Source organism: Barbus barbus, assembly GCF_936440315.1.
Source record: "Barbus barbus genome assembly, chromosome: 22".
NCBI lineage: Eukaryota > Metazoa > Chordata > Actinopteri > Cypriniformes > Cyprinidae > Barbus > Barbus barbus.
Genome location: NC_136750.1, coordinates 23767407 through 23793526, shown reverse-complemented (window position 1 = coordinate 23793526; position 26120 = coordinate 23767407). Strand labels below are relative to the sequence as shown.

At 36.8% G+C, this 26120-nt stretch overlaps 1 pseudogene across 1 annotated transcript in view; it reads left to right on the top strand.

Moving 5' to 3' along the window:
• Window positions 1–26120, top strand: part of LOC306888692 (thromboxane-A synthase-like) — a 68345-nt pseudogene that overhangs the window by 35586 nt on the left and 6639 nt on the right. The window contains exons 4-8 of the transcript in view: window positions 1294–1387; window positions 3755–3871; window positions 10310–10526; window positions 10744–10874; window positions 10952–11284. The product of the transcript in view is annotated as a thromboxane-A synthase-like (transcript). The remainder of the gene's footprint in view (window positions 1–1293; window positions 1388–3754; window positions 3872–10309; window positions 10527–10743; window positions 10875–10951; window positions 11285–26120) is intronic.

The window sequence follows — 26120 nt, the reverse complement described above, 5'->3', positions numbered from 1 at the left end:
ATTTATATTACAGCAGATAATAATCCTGCATAAATAGTGTTATAGTTCATTGTTTGTACATAATACATAAACTAATGTTTATTTATATCATCTGAGTTGTTAATTAAAGATGTATTATGTAAACACTAGCTAAGATCAATAAATGCTATAGTATAGTTGGTGTTAGTATTGTTCATTGTTAGTTCATGATACCCATTTTTAACTACTGTAATTGAACATTTACATTAAAGTGTTTCCAAATCTTTATATATTTTTTTAACTGGTAAATGACATTAATAATGGTCTTTTGCAGTGTGAGTGATATTTAGTCTCTCTTGCGTATACGAGTCTGTATTGCACGTGAGAGACTTCTTCACACAGCTTTTTGGTTTGCGAACAGACCGCCGGCGCAGATGCATAGATAAACCAAAACATACTAATGAGATCAGTGTTTTATAGGTCACTTAGCTGCAAGCTTAATTAAACTCATCCTGCTCCTAGAGTCATGTGGACTGCCAATGTCAGCTTCATTAGCACAAGATGATATGAAGAGCCTATGCGCTCTGCTCTGAGTTTTACAGTACCAAACTGACACCGGCACATGAAAGGAGAGTACAGTAAATGATAAGAGTGATCCGTCTCAGCTGCGTTTTCCTCCAGCTGAGTCCCAGCTGGGCTTAAATGTGCTTTACAGCCACTGGACACGGTAATGAACCTAAGCGTAGCCTTCTGCTGGAAAGAAGGAGCTTCCAAAAGCTTGTATGAACTAGATTAATGGCTTCAGATATTTGCCTAAAAGCTTTAATGTTCAATTATCGGTGCCTAATAAAGGCGTTTAATTATCTGCTTGTTTCTGCAATTTCCTGTGAAGTTGATTCTCAGGGAAAAAAAAAAGCGAAAATGATAGGAAGTTGCATTATAGAGGAAGGTGGTGTCTCATGTTGGGACATGCAAGGGCACATACATACGCGCTCACAATCCTCCATTTCACAGCGTTTGACGGTACGACCTCGCCACATCTCAGCAGTGAAAGCTGCCATGCGTGACTACAAAAAAGGAGCTACCCAGCAGCCTCATCAAATTTCTTTACTGAGCTGACCTTGACACACACATATGATGTGTGTCTGTACCCCTGTCAGTGATATGAAGGGAAGACGAGGTCTGCAGCCACAGATGTGCTGCTTTATCTGTGTGTGTATTTGTCCTTTGTTCTTTTGTCTCCTGCTATTCCCCTGAAATTTGACTGGTGCCCTGTTATTTATTCAGTTCATCTTGTTTGTTTGCTCGCTCGCTCTCTCTCTGTATGTGTGTCAGTTATTATATAAGCCGGCCTATAGTGATCATAGCAGACCCAGATATGCTCAGACAAGTGATGGTGAAGGAATTCAATAAGTTTCCCAACAGAATGGTGAGTGACTGACATTACATTTACAGTCTAATATCAAATACACACTCCATTCATAAATATATATATATATATATATATATATATTATATACACACACATATATACACACACAAATTTTTTTTTCTATTCTTATTACATTGTTTATTTATATATAATTTTAATTTCTATCACTGATAGATACGCATGGTACCTAAAAACAAACACATACTAAATAAATGTTATTTTGTGTAAAACAAACCGTGAAAGTATTAACTGTACCTTTACGTTTGTGTTCTATTAGCTCATTCATGAATAGCGACATAATTCTGAAGATAGCTCGGAAAAATTAAATAACTATACAAAATTGTTCATTATCATTCACAAAAGACTTGTTTGCCACTATGTTTTACATCAACATAACTCGCAATTCATGTATCATCTAGCAGTCAGAGTTTCGCACGTGTAAATGTGTCTTTGTTTTATCATTCATGTGCTCAGGACTCATTATTACAATATTTTCGTTTCCACTTGAAGGCCGTCAATTCTTGAGTAATGTCATCACATAACTATTATGATCACAGACACACACATAGCATCTCCCATATATCATAAAATCAGCTAAATCAATGACAGGGTGGGTTTGATGTATTACTTGCACTCTCATGCAGTCGATAGGACTTACTGTATGTAGGGGTGTATAAATCAATGCTGAGACTGCTCGTCATGTGAACAGTAAGGTATTGGCAAAAAGCTTCAGCACTTTGAACTCGGTCAGTCCAGGGAGGTCAGAAACTAATGATCACATTACTTATGTATCAAAGCAAAGTCAAAGGTCATGAGATGGCCTTGCTGCTGGAGCTGAACCTGCTGGGTAAACGATTATGGCAGGGCCAGATCAATACTGAGGCCATGTGCACCACTGGGGCTTATCAGCTACCTCTTGACCTGTTTGTGTGCATGGATCAACGTAAAGCACATCTACAACCAACAGTGGGAGAAAACTCATAAAAGGAGATTGTCATGGAACCAAGAAAACAAACAAATAGTATGTGTTGGCAGCCGTTAGCACAAATATCTACACACAAGATCAGAGTCAGCCCAGCACAAAGCTCTGCCACCTGGCCTTGGTTGCTGCACTAACTTTTTCCGGCTAACAACTTAGCCAACTCAGTGTACAACAGTAGTTTTAATTAATCAGGGACGATTGCCAAGACGAATTCATGTAGAGCTTTTTAAAGACACTTTCTGAAAGTTCAGAGTCTGAAAAAAGGTCTTTACACTTTGCTGTGGTTTATCTATTAAACCTAAAACATTCTCTACGCAGATATGGAGATGCAGATGTGAATGTTTAGCAGCGGTATTGCAGATGTGTCCTGTTAGATATTTTGAATTGCTATAGCAGAAACAACCTCTGTACCCAATTTATCTTCAAAAACTTAATTTATCTTTAAAAAATTAAACTAAGTGAAGCTAGATTGCTTTTGGACTAATTTTGAAAAAGCAACATCTGAAATCAGGCTTGAGAAAACTTGCTTACTTCGAACTGTTGCTAGTAACTACTTCAAACTACTGTTTTTTTGGTAGAATTTGTAGTAATGTATGAAGCACTGCAAACAGATGCCGCTTTCAAAACAAATCGGTGTGACCGAATTGAAATTTGGGAAAAGCTGAACATTCACTATTGCGCTAAATTCACAATTGCATGGATTCCAATTGAATTTATTGGATTTTGTCTGCGGAAAATTTACCAAACAATGGTAAATGTGACCTCACCTGAAGACTAATGCCTGTTATAGCTCCTTTTGTGGCAATGTTGAAAATACAGTATACTTGCATTGCGTTACAAATCAAATCGCATTCTAACACGCTTTAAAAACTCAATGACGTGTGAAATCAAGGTTACATAAGTATAAATGCTAACGACCTGGAAATGTTTGCACATTGCCAAACAATCACCACTGCTAATGATTTCATAGTTATAGCCTACCACACAATACTGGATTCCTTTTGAAATGATTACATTTCACCCACAAAAATTCACCAAACAATGGTGAACGTCAAATGGTAAAACTTCACCCGAAGACTAATGCTATTGCCTTCTATAGCACCTCTTGTGGCAATGCTGAGAATGCAATATACTTGTGTTGCGTTACGAACTGCATCCTGCATGTTTTATAGGACATGTAAAATCAAAGTTGCATAAGTATACTGTAAGTGCTTACGTAGCCTAGAGGTGTTTGTACAGTTGCGTAGAGGATGTTTTGGGCCTACAAATGCTACTAAGGTCATGTTTATAGCCAACTACACAATACTGGGTAATGACAAATCGATAGAATGCTTTAGATTTAGTCTTAATCTTGTCCTTATATAAACATGTTCTCAATGCAGACTGTCAGGGGCATCACTAAACCCATGAGTGACAGTCTGATCATGCTGAAGGGCGAACAGTGGAAACGAGTGCGCAGCATCCTCACACCAACCTTCAGTGCTGCCAAGATGAAAAAGGTGAGCTTGGCTTTCTTACCTAAATGTGTGCTTCACAAACATTGAAGCTGTTCTAAGAAGTGATTGTTCTTGTTATGTAACCACATTTTATGGCCTTGAGTTGATAAATCAAGCGCAGCTCTATTGGAACAGGCTTGAACAAAATCTTGGACCTCTAGACGACCTCATATTTCCATAACAGCCATTAAAGGACTTTTAAAAAGTTGCATAAGATTTAAGTCCTGGTCATAAGATGTGCAGACAAGTATGAATTCCCCAAAACAATGGAAATTAGTTCACAAATGCATATTCATGGTTAGTGTGAAGTAAACAGCATTGGGAGTGAGACAAGTTCAAGTACACTTATAAAAATTAAGATTCTTTATTGGCATCTATAGTTCCATGAAGAACTTTAACATCTGCGGAACATTTCCATTACATAAAAGGTTCTTTATAGTGATTCTTTTAAGAACGGTTCACTGAAAGGTTCTTTGGAGAGCCCATAAGGGATCGGTGGCATCACTATGAAAAACGTTCTGAAAACTTTATTTATAAGAGGAGTGTACAGTAGATGCCATTCTACTGTACACATTTTGTGATTTTGTGTAATGGAAAGATTCCATGGATGTTCTTATGGAAGCATCAATGCCAATAAGGATATCAACATATATATCAACATGTTCCTGAATCCTAATTGGATGATAGTTGAACGTTGTTCACCTCTTTGCCTATTTTTGAAATCTGACTGGTTGACAGGATGTAGATCCAGAAACATGTTGGAAAAGTAAACCTCACAGTGCAAAGAACACCTTGTTCCTAAAAAGACAGTGAACCCTGGCAGTAAAATGTCCTTTCGAATCCTCATCTGAGAGTCTTAACAAGCCTGTTCTCCTCTGTCTCTTATCCTGTTCTGTGTCACTGGAGATTTGTTGTTAACAGAGGCCATATCAGGCTGCTTTCACATTGTGTAATTTTGTTGGAGCCTATTTGCACAATGTGTTGTCATTAACTCTTTGAACATTTAGGTGGAGCAGCTTGATCCTACTAGACTATCAGTTTTCTCAAAGTGAGAGATAGGAAGCAAGAGCTAAGAGAGTTTGACATTGTTTTTTTTTGTATTCTTCTGTTTCATGTCACATGTGAGAGAACAAAGGAGTGTTTCCTCTACAACAGCCCTGCACTTTAAATGCACTCTTTTCTGATGAAATAAAGCAGAGAAAGACAGAAGAAAGTGAATAGGAAGGAAAGAGGTGTGGTAGTCAAGAGGAACAGAAAGATGAGGTCGCAAACCCCCCCCCAAAAAAAGGAGTTTAGCACATCACTCTTAGAGAGGAGAAAAACACAGTGGATTTAATTCACATGACATCATTGAGATGAAGAAAAAGACATGAAGCTGTCTGCTGAAAATGTATAATTGGCCGTGCTGGAACGCTGTGATTGGCTAAGAGATATTATAGCAGTGATGGGGAGGTCTTGGATGACAGCAGTTGATTGCTGTTTGTCCTCTTACTAACATGTTTTGAAGTGCCAGTCTTCACAACTTGCATCATAGAACACGATCGATTCTCCATCGTTCTCTGCATCTCATGTGACTGCTTATTCATTTACCAGCAGAGAATGATTGAATAGGATTAATAAATCACAAATTAAATAAGTTCTGGTTTAAATTATGTGGTCAGTGTTGATTTCTCCATTAAAAACATCTTGTAGTCTGGGGTGTGAGCTGTGTCTTGGAAACTGACCCTGTGAGTTTGTGTCCTATTTTAGCCTTGCCAAGAATTGCAGATGATTTCATCTCCGAATAAAGAAATAATCGACTTTTGGGATATGTAGTTGTGGCCAAAAATACTATCTTTTTTTTCCTGTTTCTTTTGGTATTCACATGAGTTTCTCTTTTAAAATTACAAACACGTAGACATAAAAAAAAAAAACAGTAATATTGTAAAATATTATTACAATTTAAAATAATTTTCTATATTAATTTATTTTAAATGTAAATTATTCTTGTGACTTCAAAGATGGTCCCTCAGAAATCATTTCATGCATCCTTGTGGAATTAAAGTATAGGAACAATTTATTTTAAGGTGACCTTATTACACGTTGCATGTGCTTACTATTATAATAACAATAAATTATGCACACTTAGATGCAAATAACCCTAAGCCAAACCGTAACCATATAGTAAGAACATTATTACTCAGTACTTAATTATATCTATCTATATAATATAATGTTTATAATTAGTTTATGACCATAGTTTTGTTTATAATAACTTTGTTTAAAATATATTTGTATTACTATATTTGTATATTTATAAATTATATATTTTTTCCAATGTTGAGCTGGATGTTTATTTAGTAAATTAATTTAGTGAATTAATTTAAGACTCAAACTTTTTCAGTCCAGGCCTGACTTGGGGATTTTAACCTTCTGGTGCTCTTCAGTCACTTTTGACTGAAAAAATTTCTGTTTTGAATTTTTTTTTTAAATCACAGCTTCATCAGAATGGTATGAAACTTGGTGACTTATGGCATTTGGAATGTGAACACACAAAAATTGAGGGCATGATAGGAGCAGGCTAAGTGGTCATAAAAAAATAACAAAATAAAAGTCACACTTGTGGTCTTCGGTCAAAAGTGACCGACTATAGGAAGTGACGTCTTTACAGTCTTTCTAGCATAATGCGCCATAATTCTGGTTTAATATAACCAACAAAACTACCTTGTTCAACTAACTTCACTGTGGGGAAAAAATTTGATTAGCTTAACTACATTCAATTCACCTGTGCGACCTGCCCTAACTAGACTAGGATTAATATTCATGCTGGTGTAAAGTAGTCCATTAGTAGAGCAGAGCAACTATAAGACCGAATTGATAAGAATACAAGACGATATTTTCTGATTTAACTCTTTTACACACTTTAGAATATTCTAATAGTAAAATCCTCAAAGCTGTAGCACAAATGGAAGCATGGAGAAAATTTAGTGATCAAAAGCTGCATGAGGCATCATAATTAATAAAAAAAATTAATTTGTTCAGTCAAGTGTGTCTAAGCTTTTGACTGGCTGAGTATGTTTGTTTTTTTAAACAGTTGCACACATACTGCAGCAAAGGTGCTGATATATTTGGTCCCAACTGTATGTATACGTCTACTTATGAACCAGTATCCATTAATTCCATTCTCCGGCTGAAATGGTAAACATGTCCGTCAGGAATGTCAGAGGTGTGTGCTGCTGTGAGAGGAGAAACAGTGATTGTTCCCTCTCTCTCTCACACACACACACACACACACACACACACACACACTATAACAGTGGAGTGCCATTCACCCAAGCTAAATTCGGCACGGTGTGACACTCAGGAGAAATCCGCGCACATCACTCTCAATCCATCATCTCTGAACACAGTGTGGGAGAGAAATGTACTGCAAACTTCTAATGAGCTCATAAACGTCTTTACAGTCTGGCTCTAATCGAAATGTCGGAGCTGCGTCCTAAAGCACGTCCATTAACTTAATTACAGTAAACAAAGCCATCGTGTTTGCATTTTAAAACCCGCAGTATCGAGACATTCCACTGTTAAATAGTAGCTGCATTTGGCGGAGGATTTTATGTGAAATAAAATCAGGATCAACATTCAGCTTGAGCCTGAATGTTTAAAGTATAAGTAAGCTCCAAGTTGTGCAAAAAGTGTAGGCATGCACTTGCTGCTTGTATTGATTTTCATTAGCTGTGGTGTAGCGGTAGAAAGAGACAGTAGACACTGCTCCTGTCGTTCTCCATCAGCCCTTCCAGTCGTCTTCATCTGCCTGCCTGCACGGAGTCAATATGCATCAACAAACACACACACCTATTCATCTTATTTACCACCAAGTAAGGCCTCACGGAGATGTAATTTGTTCCAGTAAAACTGACATAACTTGACCACTGGTGGATACAAAATGTGTTCATTAACAAATCTTTTGCTTAGACTATATAGACACAATTTAGTTACATTTGTAGGACTTCAAGGACTTCTAAAATACATGCAAAATGCTGGAAATCCCATGTTTGTGAAGACATCAAGATTGGAAATAATTGAAATGTGTTTCAAGACTTGTACCGAGCTGCCTACACAGACAGTGTTTTTTTAAGGGGTCGTGTGTCTGACGACTGTTCCAAAAAACTGGAAATCTTAAGTAGCATTGCATGTAACTACCCCTTATGAAAATTAACCATGGTTTTATTATAGTAAAAGTGTAACCATGTTTTTTGGCATATTGACTACCATTTATATAACCACAGTTTTACTACAAATACCATGGTTAAAATATGATTAGTGTAGCAAAACCATGGTTAATTCGTGGTTACCATAGTTTAACTATAGTAACCATGGATTTTTGGTTTTATTTGTAGGAAAACTATAGTTAATTTTTGTAAGGGACATTACAGTTCAAGTCTATTTTACCCAACATTTGTGTACATCTAGGCTATTGTTTTGCTTCTAGTGTTAGCTTAGCCACATGCTAACATCAAACTATTAGAATTGACTGTTTTGACTGCTGGTTTCTAGCATAATGCGCCATAATTCTGGCTTAATATAACCAACAAAACTACCTTGTTCAACTAACTTCACTTTGGGGAAAAAATTAGATTAGCTTTACCAACTACATTCAATTCACCTGTGCGACCTGCCTAACTAGACTAGGATTAAAATTCATGCTGGTGTAAAGTAGTCCATTAGTAGAGCAGAGCAACTATAAGACCGAATTGATAAGAAAACAAGACGATAATCAGATTTAACTGAGTAATTGAATGCCGATTTGATATCACTAGCTTGATCTGGACAGAACACCCTGTACACAGCATCTTTTCTTTCTCACAGTCCTCTTCCTTCCTATATCTCTCTCTCTCCGTTCCTCTTTCCTCTTATACTGACTAGTCCTGTATCTCTTTCTCTCGCTCTCTTCTCCGGAGTAGACAGGATCAATAGGTCTCGTAAGAGCTGCTGGCTTATCACGGCTGCAGTCATGGGTGTCAGGGAGGAAAGCCATAGCCTTGAACACCGAGCATGGACAACCTCCCATCTCACTGAGATACAGAGGTGTGAAGAAGTGCAGTTCCAAGAATCGTGCGTCTAGAGTAGCTTAATCTGTCTCGAGCCCTTTGTGTGATTTTTGGTCTTCTGCTCGTGAATGAATAGACCAAACTAAACAGGCCAAGCAGTGTAGTCGGTTCCTTTCAGCCTCTTACAAAGAAATACAGTTTGAATAGAAATGAAAATGTTTTAGGTGTTATAAAAATGTCCTCAAGATTTTAAATGTTATTGAAGATGCTGTACTGCAGTGCATGTGTTATGTGCACATACATACATTTTATAGTGTTCATTGAAGTTCTTTGGAACACCATGCAAATACCATAGAATATTAATATGATATTTGTTCAGCATCATAGTATATATGAAACAAGGTCAAGTCATGGAAATGAATTAAGTCGGCATTTACTTAAAATGTATGACGTATACCAGATTTATCCAATAATTTAGTCTGCTTAAACCCCATCTCTCCAAAATCAACTGCATACTTGCATTAATTTTGCATTCATCAAAATCCAGTCAACAACCAATGGATAGAACCAAGTCCCTGCCCTACAATTTCTTTATTTTATTTTCAATCCATTACACTCAAATGTATGCACAATATGGATGATCTGTTCATGAACTGGAATATTTGAGTTTTTTTATTATTATTTTATGTGCTCAACTATAAAATATTTAATTGATGTTTTAATATCAATATTTAAAAGATAAGTAAAGAATAAAAGTTTACAAACTTTGAGTAAATCATTATTTTGAATCAGTTGATTGAACCAATTCATAAATAATCATTAGTGAATCATTCTGCATTTAACAAATTCTCATTTAGTTACTCACAAGTGACTAGAAACATAATTGAAAAGTCATAAAAATCATGAATGAAAAGTGTGAGAATCCTAATATGAATACCATGGTACTTTCCACAAAAGTTCACTGTACTGTCAGTTTTTTGTAAGGTTACACTTGCAGTATTTACTCTATGGAAACTAAAAAGTTCATGGTGTTTTAAACCGTTTTGTGGTTTGTTCTTAATAAATATCAATTCATTAATCAGTCATTTTTGAGATCATAAAATTGAGCCTTTTTCCCCATTGATCATGCTCGCCGGGATCAAAAACCATTAATGGACTCGCCTCTTGTGCTTTTCAGAATGGATGTGGGGAAAAGGAATTATACCATCAACAGAGCCTACATCTTTATATCCGACCAAACCTGTCCGCACAAGCCATTTTCATTATTTGTTTTAAGGTTTTAGGAGGACGCATTAGACTGCATTTATTTCTTGTTATAGGCTCGGCAGCAATTTGTTGTAATCTAACTCCTTTGCATTGGTTTGTGGTGTTTACTGCTTCTGATATCTGTGTGGGCACAATACTCGCTTTGCAGATGGTTCCCCTCATCAACACGGCCACAGAGACAGAGCTCTTAATAATATAAACATGTTTGTTTTGCTGGTGTTTTGGCTGCTTCACGATGGATGTAATTTCCAGTGTGGCATTTGGTACGCAGGTGGACTCTCAAAACAATCCAGATGACCCTTTTGTGCACCACGCCTCCAAGTTCTTTGCTTTCACCTTCTTCAAACCCCTCATGATATTCTTCAGTAGGTTCAACCAACACCACATCCAGAACTCAATGCAGGCAGCGTTTATTTCGGTCTCAATTTTACAAAGGAGATCACAGCTTGGAAAGTGCTTCCGACGGATGATATTATGAAACTAATTTTCATTATGCTGATATTGCGATTAGCATATTTATTATATGAGAAAGAGGAAAAGGTGCAATTTTCTGACTGTGTCATTTTCCTGGTTTTGCTGTAGTGGTGTTTCCATTTCTGCTTCAGCCTCTTGCTGGTCTCCTTCCCAATAAACCAAGAGATGAGATGAACAGCTTTTTTATCAAATGCATTCAGAAGATGATTAAACAGAGAGATGATCTTCCCCCAGAACAGGTATGGCCATGAACGAACAAATTAGTTAATCATTCCTCAGTATCAGCCACCCATGTTTATGATCTGCTTTTCTACAGCGGAGGCGAGACTTCCTGAATCTGATGCTGGATGCCAGGGCCAGCAGCAAGTATTTGTCTTTGGAGCACTTTGATGTGGTCAATAACGCTGATGAACAGGCTTGCAACGAACAGGGGATGGACAACGGACAGGAAAACAGACCTGGAAACGAGTCCACCAAGCGCACTCAGCAGAAGAGAATGATGACAGAGGATGAGATTGTCGGTCAGTCCTTCATCTTCCTGTTGGCCGGCTACGAGACGAGCAGAAACACGCTAGCCTTCGCATGCTACCTGTTAGCGCTCCATCCAGAGTGCCAGACATATGAGTCAGGATTTAATTATTTGGAAAACATATTTTTCATTCTTATTTTGAGAATGCATCTTTATTGAATGCTGTGCACATATAATTTGTGGAATAACTGACATTCTCTTAAATTTTTTCTCAAAAGTCATTTGTCATGAGTTTTGCTGTGGGTGCCCATAAATGTTGTTATGATTCAGAAAATGCTTTTTTGAAATATTTTGTCTTTGTTCCCTCTCTTTAATAGGTTGGATTTTTGTTTCTTATTAGTTTTGAAGGTCTGCATGAACCAGAGCATTTCTCAGAAACCATTTACTGTCAGGACCGTTGATTAAATTTACAGGGCTGGAAACAAAACAAGTGTTTTATGGGTGGGCTTCATCCAAGCGGGCATAATGGATAGGTTATATCATAAAGCAGTGGTTTTCAAACTGGGGTCCACAAGAAGGTGCTGGGGGTCCATGAAAAAGTTCAGAGGAATATGGTGTAAAACTACAAAAAATTTAATAAGTTAAAACCGATCAAATTTGACAGTTAATTCATTGGATTGATTTTCATAGTGGTAATGTTGTTGTTTTCATGTTTATACATCTAACAAAACTTTTAATGATAGGTAGAAAAAGAGAATATTGTGAAACTTGCCTATTTTCGTTCACACTTTATTTTAAAGTGCCCCTTTCATGCGGTGTGTAACACAGCTCTAAGAAAGAAAACATCTAGCAAAGTTTTAAATCTGAAAGTTTAAATCCATGTATAAAGTTATTGTCTCTCAAAAGAATCACTCCACTCTGAATTATTTAAACAAGTCGTTTTTAAAATGAATCCCAAGCCGTTTCATGCTGATGTCAACGAAGCATTAGTATATTGCCTGCCCACTTGTTGCACGCACAGACCTGGGAAAACTTGATTTTTGCGTTGGTCTGAATGAAAATGCAAATTCATTCTTTGCCACTAGGTGCCGCTTTTGGAGCAGTAGAAATAGCTGTGCTATTTCAGGCATGAAGAAATGTAAATTAAATTGACCAATCATCGCAGATTAGCGTCACGCAAAGGAGGGGTTTGGAAAAATGAATCATTGAGCGAATAATTTGGGAGTCCTTGAGCAAATAAGGTAAAAATAAATGCATATTATAAGAAAATTAAAGTGTTTGACCTTGCATGCATGCCAAAATGTAGTTGGGGACTCCCAAAACCAAAATATGAACCTTTCATAACCCATAATAGGGGCACTTTAAGGTCCAGTTATAACTATTACCTCAAACTCCCAATTACTGCTTATTAATAGATAGTAAGGTAGTTGTTAAATTTAGGTATTAGGTAGAATTAAGTATGTTGATTATGGTCATGCAGAATATGCGCTTTATAAGTACTAATAAACAGCCTAAATGCTAGTAATATGAAAAATAACATTACAACTTTTCTCAACAAGCTAAAATCCCTAGCACTAAGTATAGTGGTACTTGGTTTAGAAAAGCCCACTAAATAAATAGAAAGCCATCCATATGGGTTACTTTTAAACAATTCAGAAAAGCTGCAGCACTGTGCTGGTTATAGAAGGCTTGTACAAGCGCTCAGTTTGCAGTATATCTGCTTAGATAATTTACTCTCCTCTATAAATATAGCAGTGATTTGCAGTGATGGTGGTTCTGCTGATTTGATGTCTTATGTTTGTGCATAATGTGCATACTCATGAGAGAGACAGAGGAATTCTTGATTGATTCTCTGAAACCTCGTAATCTGTGCCGCAAAGTGCTGAAGAGGCTGGATGGTGATGAGGAGGAGGGTCAGATGTGGGAAGAAGAGCCTCTAAATCAGCGTACGTTATTGGGGGGATGATTTTGGCTCTCTCATGTTGCTTTTTCATGTTTGTTCCCCCTTATCTCAAGGGATCGCTCTTCCCTACAGTCTGAGATTCTGCAGTCTCAAACAAAACACTTTGCAAGATTCTACATAATACGGTTTTAATGAAATCCGTGAAAATAAAGAGTGTATTAAATGTGTGTGCGAGAAATAAACTGCTAGACAGGAGAATAAAGGAGTGGAGAGAATACTCAATATTTAGAGGTGTTTGTGAAGACTTATTATTGCTTATACTTGGGGTTTTAGGGATTCTTAGGGACAAACAAACCACTAACCTTAAGTTGTGAACTTCAGTGCATAACTCTTCCCACATTTGTGTTACAAACATGAACGATACGTCAAATAATTTGACTTGGTTTAAAAAGGCGTGCTATTATTTTTCTAACTAATCTGATGTTTTTTTTGCCTGATGAATGATAAAATGTGAAAGAGAATCGTTTGACAACGTTGTCGTCTGTACGTAAAACTTTTATAAAAATTCAAAAAGGAAAAAAAAAAAAAATTGGTAGTGCTGTCAAACGATTAATCGCGATTAATCACATCCAAAATAAAAGTTTTTGTTTACATGATATATGTATGTGTACGGTGTATATTTATTAGGTATATATAAATACACACACACACATACAGTATATATTTTGGAAATATTTACATGCATATACATTTATATACTTATATTTTATATTATATATAAATATATTTCTTATAAACAATTTTTCTTAAATATATATACATGCATGTGTTTGTATTTATATATACATAAATATACACAGCACACACATTATGTAAAACAATATATATATATATTTTGGATGCGATTAATCGTTGGACAGCAGTAGTTTTTAGTGCATGTTGTATAGTGTACCCTTAGGGCACTACTACTTCAATAAAATTGCATTTAATTTTAGTTGATGAAAATATTTTGTCAGTTTTTGTCAATAGTTTAATGCTGATAACATTGTACGCCAACAACCAGCACTTCAACATTCTACAGAAAACATAGAAACCTGTTTTCATTTTGGCATCTGCCATATCCATCAGCCACAGTGTTTCTTATTTCATGATGTATTTTCAGAGCTCTCATGTCTTTGCTTTCTCTCTGATGGCATACATTTAAACAGCGTCTTCATGAATCTGCATTTCTTGAATCCTGATACCTGCAACCGGGGCCTGGCAGCCGCCCACCGGAGAAAGGGTTCAAACGCGGCATTAGTTCAGCTCTGCATCTTTCTGTCTACTCTTTCATCTCATTTGCTCATTCTTCATCGTTCTTCCCCTCTGTTCCTCTTTCAATTTAAGCACTCTTTCCACTTCCAATTTCTCCTCTCTGGACGTCGGGGTCTTTTTCAGAGTGAATGAATGTTCTGCGGAGCTTTTAGGGGGATCGTTTATCTTAAGTTCTGTAGACATGCATGCCAATGTATTATGTTAAAGTCTTAGGAAAATAGAAAAAATATGAGTTTTTCCTTATTTTACCACAGACCTGTTAGTCTAAAAAATGCGGTCTGAGGGATTTCTCACAATAATGCATCATTTACTAGATTGTTTTCTTATGCAACGCATCTGGCAAAGAACACATCACGCTAACTCGTCGTACTTTACATTTTGAGGTTAGCTGACAGGATTCCCGGGATGGAAAATAAACCGGAGAGCTGTTTATAAACCCACTTGCCGTGAATTTTTCAAATAAAAGAGCTTATGACAGAAGTTATAAAAGCAGTGAGCATTACAAGCAGCACAATAAAACTCAAACTCAGCCTTGGCCTTGTCTCATGACGCCTCGCATCTTAAGTCAGCTGTATAGCCGGCAATAACTTAATACTCTTTATATCGAGCAGCTGGGGATCCATCCACAAAGACATCTGGCCCGGTGTCAGTCTCATCTAGCCCACTGCTATAATGTCTATCAGTGCTCTCGTGTTCAGAAAGTGTCTTCGGCTCCTCCTTCAGAGTGCTTTTATTCTCTAAACGACCCTCACCACTCTGTTTCGCTCTAAAAAGCTTCTCAAATGTCACTCTCCTCACACGCCCTGAAGGCGCTCAAGGTGTTTTGTGCTAAAATGCACTAGAGTGTAACCACTTCAGTGAAACACCAAAGATGTTTACCTGAGAGCCGCAAACGGTCTCTGGTGGGAAATCATATTTAACTAATCTAAAAGTAATTTAAAGCTCATTTAAGATGCAAAACAGGGATAATTCTGCAAAAGATGGTCCTTAAATCACATTCTAAATCTGTGTGACATTTTCTCCTGCAGAAATGAAAAATTCTCTCTCCTTTATATAATCTTAAAACGAATTGGCATCAAGAACCTTTAAAGGGGACCTATTATGCAAAAATCACTTTTATAAGGTGTTTGAACACAGTTGTGTGGCCGCAGTGTGTGAAAACATCCAGCCTATAATGGTAAAAATCCACCCACTCATTTTTTTATAATAAAAAAAAAAATCATAAACAGTCTCTCAGAATGAGCCGTTTCAGATTATCCCTTTGTTCAGGTCACCGAGGTGGAAAAAGTCCCACCCATTTGAGACGCTGCCCTATAGACACAGCCCTAAGTGAGAAGCTGTGGTCCGCCTCTGCCATTACTGATTACTTGCAGTAGCTGCTGGAGATAAACAATGTCAGCGCCAAAGAGGCATTTCAAGTGTTGTGTTTTGGGATGCACTAACAAACATAGGAGTCTCCATATACTCCCTCCATCTGAGCTGCTGAGGACACTGTGGTCAATTTCATTGTCTAAGGAAATGTCCTGGAAAAAAATCGGTAAAGGCTCCATTACTTGTAGGGATCAATACCAACATTTTGTGCGCGAAAGTCAGCTCCAGATAAAGTTTGTTTACCAAATTGCCCTTCTGAAAGAGCTTCTTGGCACTCTGTAATGCTAATGATGCTAAATCTATCATTGTCTCTGTCTGTTTTCAATGGTACTGCCTTCATGAATGATCGTGAATAGGAATGTGGTGGTTAAAAGTTGCATATGAAAGCAATGCGAGTCGATCGCTTGAGTTTGTTGAACTCATAATCACGAGTGGGACTTATAAAGTTTGCAAAAGCATGCCATTCACCATGAGACCAGCTATGTTGTTATTTTTATCCCGCCGTGCTCCCGGTCTGAGTAATTCACAAACGTGAATTTATTATGCACAGTACAATCAGATGACTGACTTTTAAAAAGAGTACGTTTTCTGTAAAGATAACAGGCTTGTACTAATAGTGAAATGTTTATTTGCAAAGGCTAGCACTGCTAATGTGGGAGCTTGAGCTCTGGAAGCTCCGCCCTCTTCTCCGGGAGCACCAGCTCATTTGCATTAAAGCAACACTCAAATACAGAGCGTTTTGGCTCACACTGTAAAAGTGGCAATTTTAACAAGCTATAAAAATAAATGATCTGTGGAGTATTTTGAGCTAAAACATAACATACACACTCTGAGAAACACTCAGAAACTTATTTTACATCTTGTAAAAAAAAGGAGCATAATAGGTCCTCTTTTACATCCATAGAACTTTCCACTGCACAAAAGGTTCTTTAAAGTGTAAAAAAATAAATAAAAAAAAGTGTAAAATTAAAATGTTCTTCACACTAAGAAAAAAAAAAAGTTCTTTTAAGAACTGATTAATGAAAGGTTCTTTGGGAAACCCATATGTAGTTCTTCTATGGCATTGCTGTGAAATCCCCCTTTTGGAACCTCTATTTTTAAGAGTGTAGCTATCAAATATCATTTGATAAAATATGCATCAAAACCAGTCACAGCAGATTTGATATCTCATAAACAATTATCATGTGACCGTACTGAAGTGCAAGATCTATTGTATGGATTGTGAATACCTAGAATATAGTGTACAAGTTGAACTGACTCATTTAACTCTATTTTATTGATTTTTTAAATCATTACAGCACCAGTTCACTGTAAAGCTTAGACATTCAGTAATATTTCTCTTTTTTTTTTTTTGTTCTACTTTAAGTCATGCAGGTTTTTAGCGACATGAGAGTGAGTAAATAACAACAGAAGCTTTAACTATCCCTTTAACAATCCATTTAGGTGACTGTGATAAATTACCAGTTCTCGCTTACGCACTCGTGACCTTAAACTATATGTCAAGGGTGAATTCTGGAATTACTGTCATCGATTTGCCAGTTTGATTTTTACCACTGGGACAGTTTAAGTGGCAAACATGTAAATGCTTCGCTCGACTGACTTGGCGAACGTGTCACCGGCTGCACACATTGTGTCTGCCGTTCTAGCCTTTCATTTTCCCTTCCCGAGCTGTGTGGTGCCTCCCCGGGTGCCCGTCATTAATTTGCCTTTTTTATCTGCATAAATAACAGGGAGCTGAAGCGGAGCACTACCTAATGAGTCATCCAGAGGTGGGAGACGGGGGCAAAGAGGCCAGAAACTGAGCAAAATTACATGTTTCCAGCTAAGACCTTTCCCAGAGAGAGAGAGAGAGAGAGAGAGAGATGAAGGATGGAAGGAAGGCTTCCTCTCCCTCTCTCTACTTTTTCAGGACAAGAGATAAAACTGGGTGAAAACATGTTTGGGTCATATTTTACCCCAATAAAAAAGGAAAATAGTAAATTACACTACTGTTCAAAAGTTTTTTTTTTTTTTAAGTTAAAAAAAAAATTAAGTGTTTTTCAAAGAATTCTCACCAAGGCTGCATTTATTTGATCAAAATTCAGTAAAAACCGTAATATGAACAATTTTAAATGTAAAACATTAACATATATATATATATATATATATATATATATATATATATATATATATATATATATATATATTAAAAAAACACATTTATTTAAAAATACATTTAAAATAATGTTTCTATTTCAGCAGTATTACTCGAGACAAATTGTTGAATCTTTGCGTACAAAAAGTATTCTCGTAGTAATAATGAAAATAATTAGTTTTTTGAACCTCAAACCGCATAAACATTGCATTACACCAAATACACAAAATAATGTTCTTTTTAGCAACGTCATAAGAACCCTTTAAATAAATTTCTTTCTAAAAAATAAAAATAAAGAATTACCGACCAAACACTTTTCAACGGAAGCGTATATTTACACTGAAACATTAGCCTACTTTTCATGGCATCTCCCAGTTGTCATAAATAATGAAATCTCACGGTCATAATACAATTAAAGTGCCCCTATTATGGATTTTTGAAAATTACCTTTCATGCAGTGTGTGACACAGCTCTAAGTGAATGAAAACATCCTGCAAAGGTTTAAATCTGAAAGTGCATTGGGTTTGGAATCGTTGAACGAATCATTTGGGAGTCGTTGAGCAAGTAAGGTAAAAATAAATGCATAAGAAAATTAAAGTGTTTTTGATCTTGCATGCAAGTCAACCTATTGTTGGGGACCAAATATAAACCTTTCATTACCCATAATAGGGGCACTTTAAAACAATATACGACTGCTGATGTAAAAGTTATTGATGTGTGTAAATAAATGATGTGGACAAATGTACAAAGAAGACAAACGAAAATGAAAATTGTAATCTTGTTGTGTTACCCTCATGTCATTTCAAACTAATATGACTTTATTTTTTTATCCATGGAAAAATGTGTACTGAAAAAGGACACAAAAGCACGCAAAAATGGTCTATTCACTGCATTCCAAGACTTCTGAAGTCAAACGATTGCCAATTTATACAATTTAGAACTCAATCTATCAATCTCAAGCTACCATATGACTGGATAAGATTTGGAATATAGTTCAAGAGTCATATAGACATTTAAAATCACGTTTATGGTGCTTGTGTGTCCTTTTTGAAGTCTGAAAGTCTGTTATATGGGTGTGATGAGGGTGAGTGAAATAACAGAATTCATTTTTGCGTGAACTATACTTTTAATGATCTGGACAGCACAGTGTGTTTTTAGAAGGAAGAGAGAGAATGAAAATCCAGAGAGCATGTGTTGGTGGTTCACAGTCATAATACACAATTCAGCACCTGTGACAAAGATGGAAATAATGAAAAGAGGATATCACAAAGAATGCTGTACAGAGACACGGTGAAAATAGCAAAGAAAGATGGCAAAAAGGAGGAGACGGAGAGCAGGCGGCTAGCCTTTCCTATCTGTGAATAATTCATTGGTAACGTTCCTCTGAGGCTCGGCCTCCAGGCGGCTCTTTCCCTCATTCAGAGAAGTGATGGGCTCCTCTCCCCTCTCTGATAGAGCTCCAACCTGAATAAAGAGCTTGATTCTCCCCCGCTAAATTGAATAACACAGCCTTTGATCCTTCCGGAAACACAGCACTGTTTCTGTCGGTTCCCATTGATGTGGCTTTTGGCTCTCTGATTGCTAATGCAACAGCCTTGCCTCTCGGATTTGGAACTTAGGAAATTAAGTATACACTGCTTACTTGAATGAGCGTAAATAGCATACATGTGTTCCTAGCGTGGTTTACTCTGTGTCGTCTTTTATCTTTCATTTTAATGCGTCATGTGAGCAGATCCATGAAGAGAACAATAGATGAAGAGAGAGGCTAAAATAGGCTCATGGTGTTTAGTGTTACAAAACCTAGTGAGCTGGCTACCAAGACTACATTTTAAGAACTCATACTGTAAGTGTACTTGTTCTGAGATCAGATTTTGGCTAAAAATTAAGAGACCACATGGCATGTATGGTCTGTGGATGTGATCCCAGTATGCAAAGCTCAGTTAAAAGTGGTATCTAAGATGACAGAGCTGGAGAAAAAGTATTAAAAGTATCAATAAAAAGTAGATGGCACAGTACACTTATGTACTGTGCCATCTAGTGTATGAATTTGATAGTGTCATCTCAAAAGTCAAATTGAACAATTTTTTCTTACCATTTCAAATAATTAGCTGTTTTCCGGTACAAATTGTGTGAACATAATGTTGCATTATTATCCACTACACAAAATGATGTTATGGCTGATAACTGATAAATGGCCAGTTTTAAAAAAAATAAATATAAAAAGGTCAGTAATTTTTTTTTTTTGGAAGAAATTAATACTTTTAATTTGGAAGTATGCATTAAATTGTAAAAAAAATAAAAATAAAAAGTGACAAAAATTAAGACATTTATTTTACAAAAGATTTCAAATAAATGCTGTTTTTTTTTCACAAAATAATAAATAATCAGCACAATGTTTTTCAACATTGATAATAATAATAAATGTTTCTTGAGCACCAAATCAGCATATTAGAATGATTTCTGAAGGATCATGTGACACTGAAGACTGGAGTAATGATGCTGAAAATTCTGCTTTGCATCACAGAAATTACATTTTAAAATATATTAACATAGAAAACAGTTAGTAATATTGTGAAAAAATAATATTTTTAGAATTTGAATGTTTTTACTGTATTTTTATTCAAATAAATGCAGCAAACTAAACTTGTAAATTTAGACACCTCAACATAGACTCTTATGAAGAAATGTACTCTGATACTTTTAACAGTAATATCTGCACATTAAAAAGGATCAGCATTCAAATGTTACAGACACCAGCTTAAAAGTTTCTATAAACTGCTACTGAACCAAGAAAATGTTGAGATCAGACATTAATTTGCACAAGTGTGTACGCATGGAGCGGCTCTATCCACTGCTTAAGGTGATGCCTGATGCTTCTATTGTGCTTCAGGTTAAAGACAGCAGAGAGAAAGACAGAAACATCCCCTCTGGACACAGAGAAGGAAGGGCAAAGTGAGAGCTTTCTCAAGATTTCTCTTTGTTTTACGTTCCCCCTCTCTCTTTCTTCTCTTTCCGCTCCCTTCTCTCCCCTGGGCGGTATAAGCTGAGAAGAATTGAGCTACATCAAACCGAGTCCTCATACTGAGATATTTCAGTCCCACCTACAGGAAGCAGGTCATCTGTACTTTTTCCAAGTGCTCTACATGTCCCAAATGACTTCAAGCAGACACACATACACAAACACACATAAGGCATGTGCATTCATGCACAAACAGTCACGGTCCACTTCATCAGGCCCCGTTTTCATACTAACCAGCATTGTATCGTGCAGAATAAAGAGGCACTTTCGCTAAGTTTCCTCCGAACAGATGCCTCCATTGTGTCGTTATGATGTTGATACTGTGGAAGGAGCGATATGACTCCCTTGTTTGTTATTTGGTCTTTGTGCCGGCCGTTTCGATCTCTGCCGCTTGTGTAATGGAACGGAGCAGATGGAGTCATCAAACCACTGCTGCCACTGTAGAAGGGCCGGAGAATATGTAAGGCCCCTTGGGACTGGAAGGAAGGAGACTTGTAATATGCCTGATTTAAGCAACCATAACAAATCCTCCAGCAGTCAGCTGCACCTCAACCTGACACGTGTGTCGAATGTCAACAGCTATCGGATGCTTGCCATTGTTTGAGAACCACCTTCGCTGGGACTCCGGGGGGATATGCAAATGACGCAGACACTGTGGCAAAGAAAATGTGCATGTAGGGATATACTAAAATGCATATTTTTTACTAATTCACGATTTAAATAATCAATTTTAAGGAAGTTTTGTGGAATTAAGCTGGTTTGAGTTTACCTGAGCCCAGTTGGACACATTTCTTAGGGCAGTTTTACATAAGGCATGTTCTTGAGTTACATATAATTATTATAATTTTTTATTTTTTCCCATACACCCACCCACGATTAAAATTAAATTTTTAAATAAAAATATTTTTATACTGGTTCGAGATACTGGATTTTTGACTTTCATGAGCTGTAAGCTCTAGTCATCAAAATAAAAAAAACAAACAAAAAAAAAAACGTTTGAAATGTTTTACTTTACACGTAATGAATCTAAAATACATGAAAGTTTCACTTTTTGAAAAGTAAAAAAAAAAAAAAAAAAAAATTCACAATATTCAAATTTTTTGAGGTGCACCTGTGTGTGTGTGTGTGTGTATATATTAAAAAATATATAAATACTTGGTTGTTTCACAACTAGTCAACCATCATGACCTGTACTCAACATCACCCTCAATAACCATGGAGCTACAATCTGTTCTCTCTGAGAAACGTGGAATAATTTAATAGACTGCAGTGCTTGCATAATAAGTGAAGGTAGACATTCCTGTCTGGCAGAGGCAAAGGTGACCAAAAGCATGTGGATTTGCATCCAGTGTAATGAGCATTTTAGCTGCACTCCCTGGCAGAATCATGATGGCAAAAACCCCTCATAATTGCTTTTGCGGCAGGGAGCCTCATGACCTGTCATTTGATTGTCCATTACGGCTGTATTTTCCTGCACATAGAGTCAAATTGAATAAAAGGTGTCCAGGTCTGTGGTGGTGTGTGTGTGTGTGGGGGGGGGGGTTAATCCCGAAGGCCGCGCTGGGCTGTAATAGCTCTATCACAGACACACACAGGAGGGCCATGTGAAGAACATAATGAACATCAGGCACATGGATGAGACGCACGGCAGGTTCACGGCCTAGCTGAATGGGCAGCGGTGAAGGGGAGTGTAATGGGGCCGGGGGCTGGGGTGCAGGCTTGATGGAGCCCAATCCCTGTGGATGAAACGGCGATGCACCACTACCCAGCATTCCCTTCTATAGATTGGATATTTTCAGTCTGGATTCTCCCGACGCTTCTCTAAACATTGGGTTGGAACAGTTCAAACCATTTGAACTGTTGCATTATTAAAGGAAGTGTACACGAAAACCTCATTCTTTAATGTGAACCAATCAGATGAGCACTCCAGGGGATTATGAACATGAAATTATCCAGCCATGGCTTCACGTTTCACAGAAATATAAATAGGAGGGAAAACAAAGTCCAAATTCCCTTAATCATCCATCACAATGAGAAAAACCAAAGAATATATTTCTGATGTGCAGCAAAAGATAATTGAGCCTCACAAATTAGTGAAGTGGCTTTAAGAAAAGAGCTAGAGCAGTGAAAATTCCTATTTCCACCATCAGGGCAATAATTAAGAATTTCCAATCAACAGAAAATGTTATGAATCTGCCTGGAAGAGGACGTGTGTCTATATCGTCCTAATGAGGGTTTCAAGACAATCTCCAGCATATTCAGTTGTCAGACACGACTGGAACTTCAAATGGGACTGGCTTCTATGGTCAGATGAAACTAAAAAAAAAGACTGTTTTAGCAGCAAACACTCAAGATGGGTTTGATGAACACGGGGATAAAAAGTACCCCATGTGTACAATGAAATATACTGCTGTTTTTTTTAATGATGTGGGCCTATATTTCTGCTGGAGGTCCTGGACATCTTGTTTAGATGCATGGCATGATGGATTCTATCAAATCCAAACACAAACCTCAAAAACAAAACAAAAATTGGTCACTGGGCACAAAACCAAGCTTCTGCTATGGCCATTCCAGTCCTCAAAATGGGCATAGAAATTGTGTACACGCCATTTTCCAAGCACATATCTGGATTTATAAAAAATAAAATTGGGCGTAAATGTGCGCACCGTACGGATGCTCTTGACTGTGCGCACTCTTTTTCCTGGAGGAATGAAGTAAACAATGATTTTAAACCATTTTCATTTCGATATACACATTTACATTAAATATTCCACTCTCATCAATGGAGATAAGCACTGAAATTACATAAAGTCATTACACAGAAGTTAAACCAAAATTATATGAATTTAGACATATTTGTAGTTGATGCGCTTAATCACTTTTCCTGTGGCATGTAATGGTTTAATGACCGCGATGAATGCTGTAATAATTCATATATTTAAACTAAACTGCGGATCTCATGTTATGAGAATTTTTTTAGCGAGAACAGTGATCAATGATGCACACTTACTTCGATATTATGGCAGACACTGCTGGAGTCGGTGGTCGAACGGTCCATTGTCCGGTTTGAATAATAGCTACTGTACAACCGCAGCTGCACGGAGGCGTTGATGTCGTGTGAAGGCATCTCCACAACATTATGAAAAATACCACTGTATTTGAAGGATAAAACTTGGGGGTTGGGGGCGGTCAGATTTGCCTGTTTCCTTTTTAAAATACTTTGTCAGTGACTCTGTTCCGGAGATAGAAAAATAATTTAAGAAGAAAAGATCTGGAGTCAAAACAACATCCTATTTTAATAGGAATGATATGTCATGAGCAAGCTGAGTCCAGAAAAGAGAAAGTGCAGAGCATTCCCCAAAAAAATTTTAATATGTACCGAGAGCCCCCTGTGGACATAAATTGCAATTTGGGGAAGGCGACATATGCATATAGAAGCGTTTTAAAGGGGACAGATAGAGTCTATGTAGTCATTTCCAATGGATCATCTGATGATTTGGGTTTTTTGAGGATGATGTGATTGTCTCCCAAATTTGGTCAGAAAATAAAGTTTGTAAGTCACCACTGATATCTTTAGACCAGATAGTTATGGACAATGGTTTGTATGATTGTTTGAGGAGAAAAGAGTAAATAACTGAAGCAGAAATAACAGAATTATCAGTGGGGAGAATTACTTTCCGCAGGGGATATACAGGTAATTGTGCATCCCAGGGAACTCCATATGTGCGAAGCGCTGACCTAATACGAACATACATGAAAAAGGAGGTTCCTGGTAGATTAAAGAGCCTTAATATCTTGAAATGATTTCAGGCCTTTATCATCATAAATGTCACCAAAGGAATTTACTTTACATATAACCCATTGTGGACAGTAAAATGGGGTTTTACCCGATAAAATATTATTATGGAACAAAGGTGAATGACGATGCCACCTCAAACAAACTACATTTTTTGTCATGAAATTTGGAATTGGATTACAATTTTCAAGTAAAAAACCCAGCTCTGCATAGAAATCATATTAAATGCAAATGAAGTGTCTACTTTTAAATAGTGAAAAAAAAAAGAAAAAAGATATATATATGTGAAATAATATTCCATTATCATTAGGCATAGGAGAAATATTTATGTAAAAATTAAACAATATATTCTGACCTGTACTTAAGCTATACACAAGAAAAAGTGATCATACTAGATTTTATTATTAAATTATTAAAAACTTGCTCCCAAATGAGTAAAACTTATTGTTTTAAAAGACAGTGGCAAAGATTGTCTTCTGTAAATGATGGTAAAAAACGTATAGTGGTCATTATTTTTGCTCAGAATATATAAAATTAGACAGGACATGTTCTGTAAAAAAAACAAAAAAAAAAGCTGTATTAAACTTTTAAATTAATTTATATTTAATAATGCTGACAACTATTTTTGGCATAAACTGCATATACTGTATAGTGCCATTTGTTATGAACCTCACAACTGAAATTCTGTTGCCAAAACTTTCTGTTACATAATAGCAAAGAAGGCTTTACCTTTGGGATACGTTGAGATGTTCTCAAGGATGAACTTGACTTTCAGACCCAACATTCTGGTTAAACAGCCTCCTCAAAATCAGAAGAAGAGCAGTCTTCCACATACAACTCACATTCAGGTCTGGCTCCATGCTGATACAAAGCACTCACTTCTCAAGATCCATTCTGTTCCCAAAATATAAAGTCTATTGTGAATCTTCAGTTTCACTCAGAAATACATCAATATGTCAGCCGAAATTGTCTAATTTTTAGACTTTTTCATGCCTGCAGAAGCCTTGTGATTGGAACTGGGACAAATTCTCATCTGTCAACTATTCAAACCATGACAAAGTATTGATTTTCTGCTCAGGTCATTTTAATTAGGCATTTTCAATTAGTTTGCCCATTGTTTGTCCTTCATTCTACAATTCAGGCATTGGCCAGGACTGTATCATTCATACAGCCGGGCCACAGTCTTCTGACATGGGCTGTCTCCAGTTGATAAGAGCACAATCAATGTCTGTGACACTCCCTGCAATTAGCTTCCCTAATTAACCATTTGGCCAAGGAAATAGTCACTGCAGGGGGCTGATTTCCAGGCTTCAACGAAACCAGAGGTGTTGAGTCACGAGTTTTACCATGTACAATTCTAAACTGCCAAAAACTTGTTAATTTTGTTGAATGGAGAAGCACTATTTTAGTTGTGTATATTGCTATGAAGTTAATGAATCTCTTTGAGGAAGCCAGAAAATTAAAAGCCATTCTCAGACT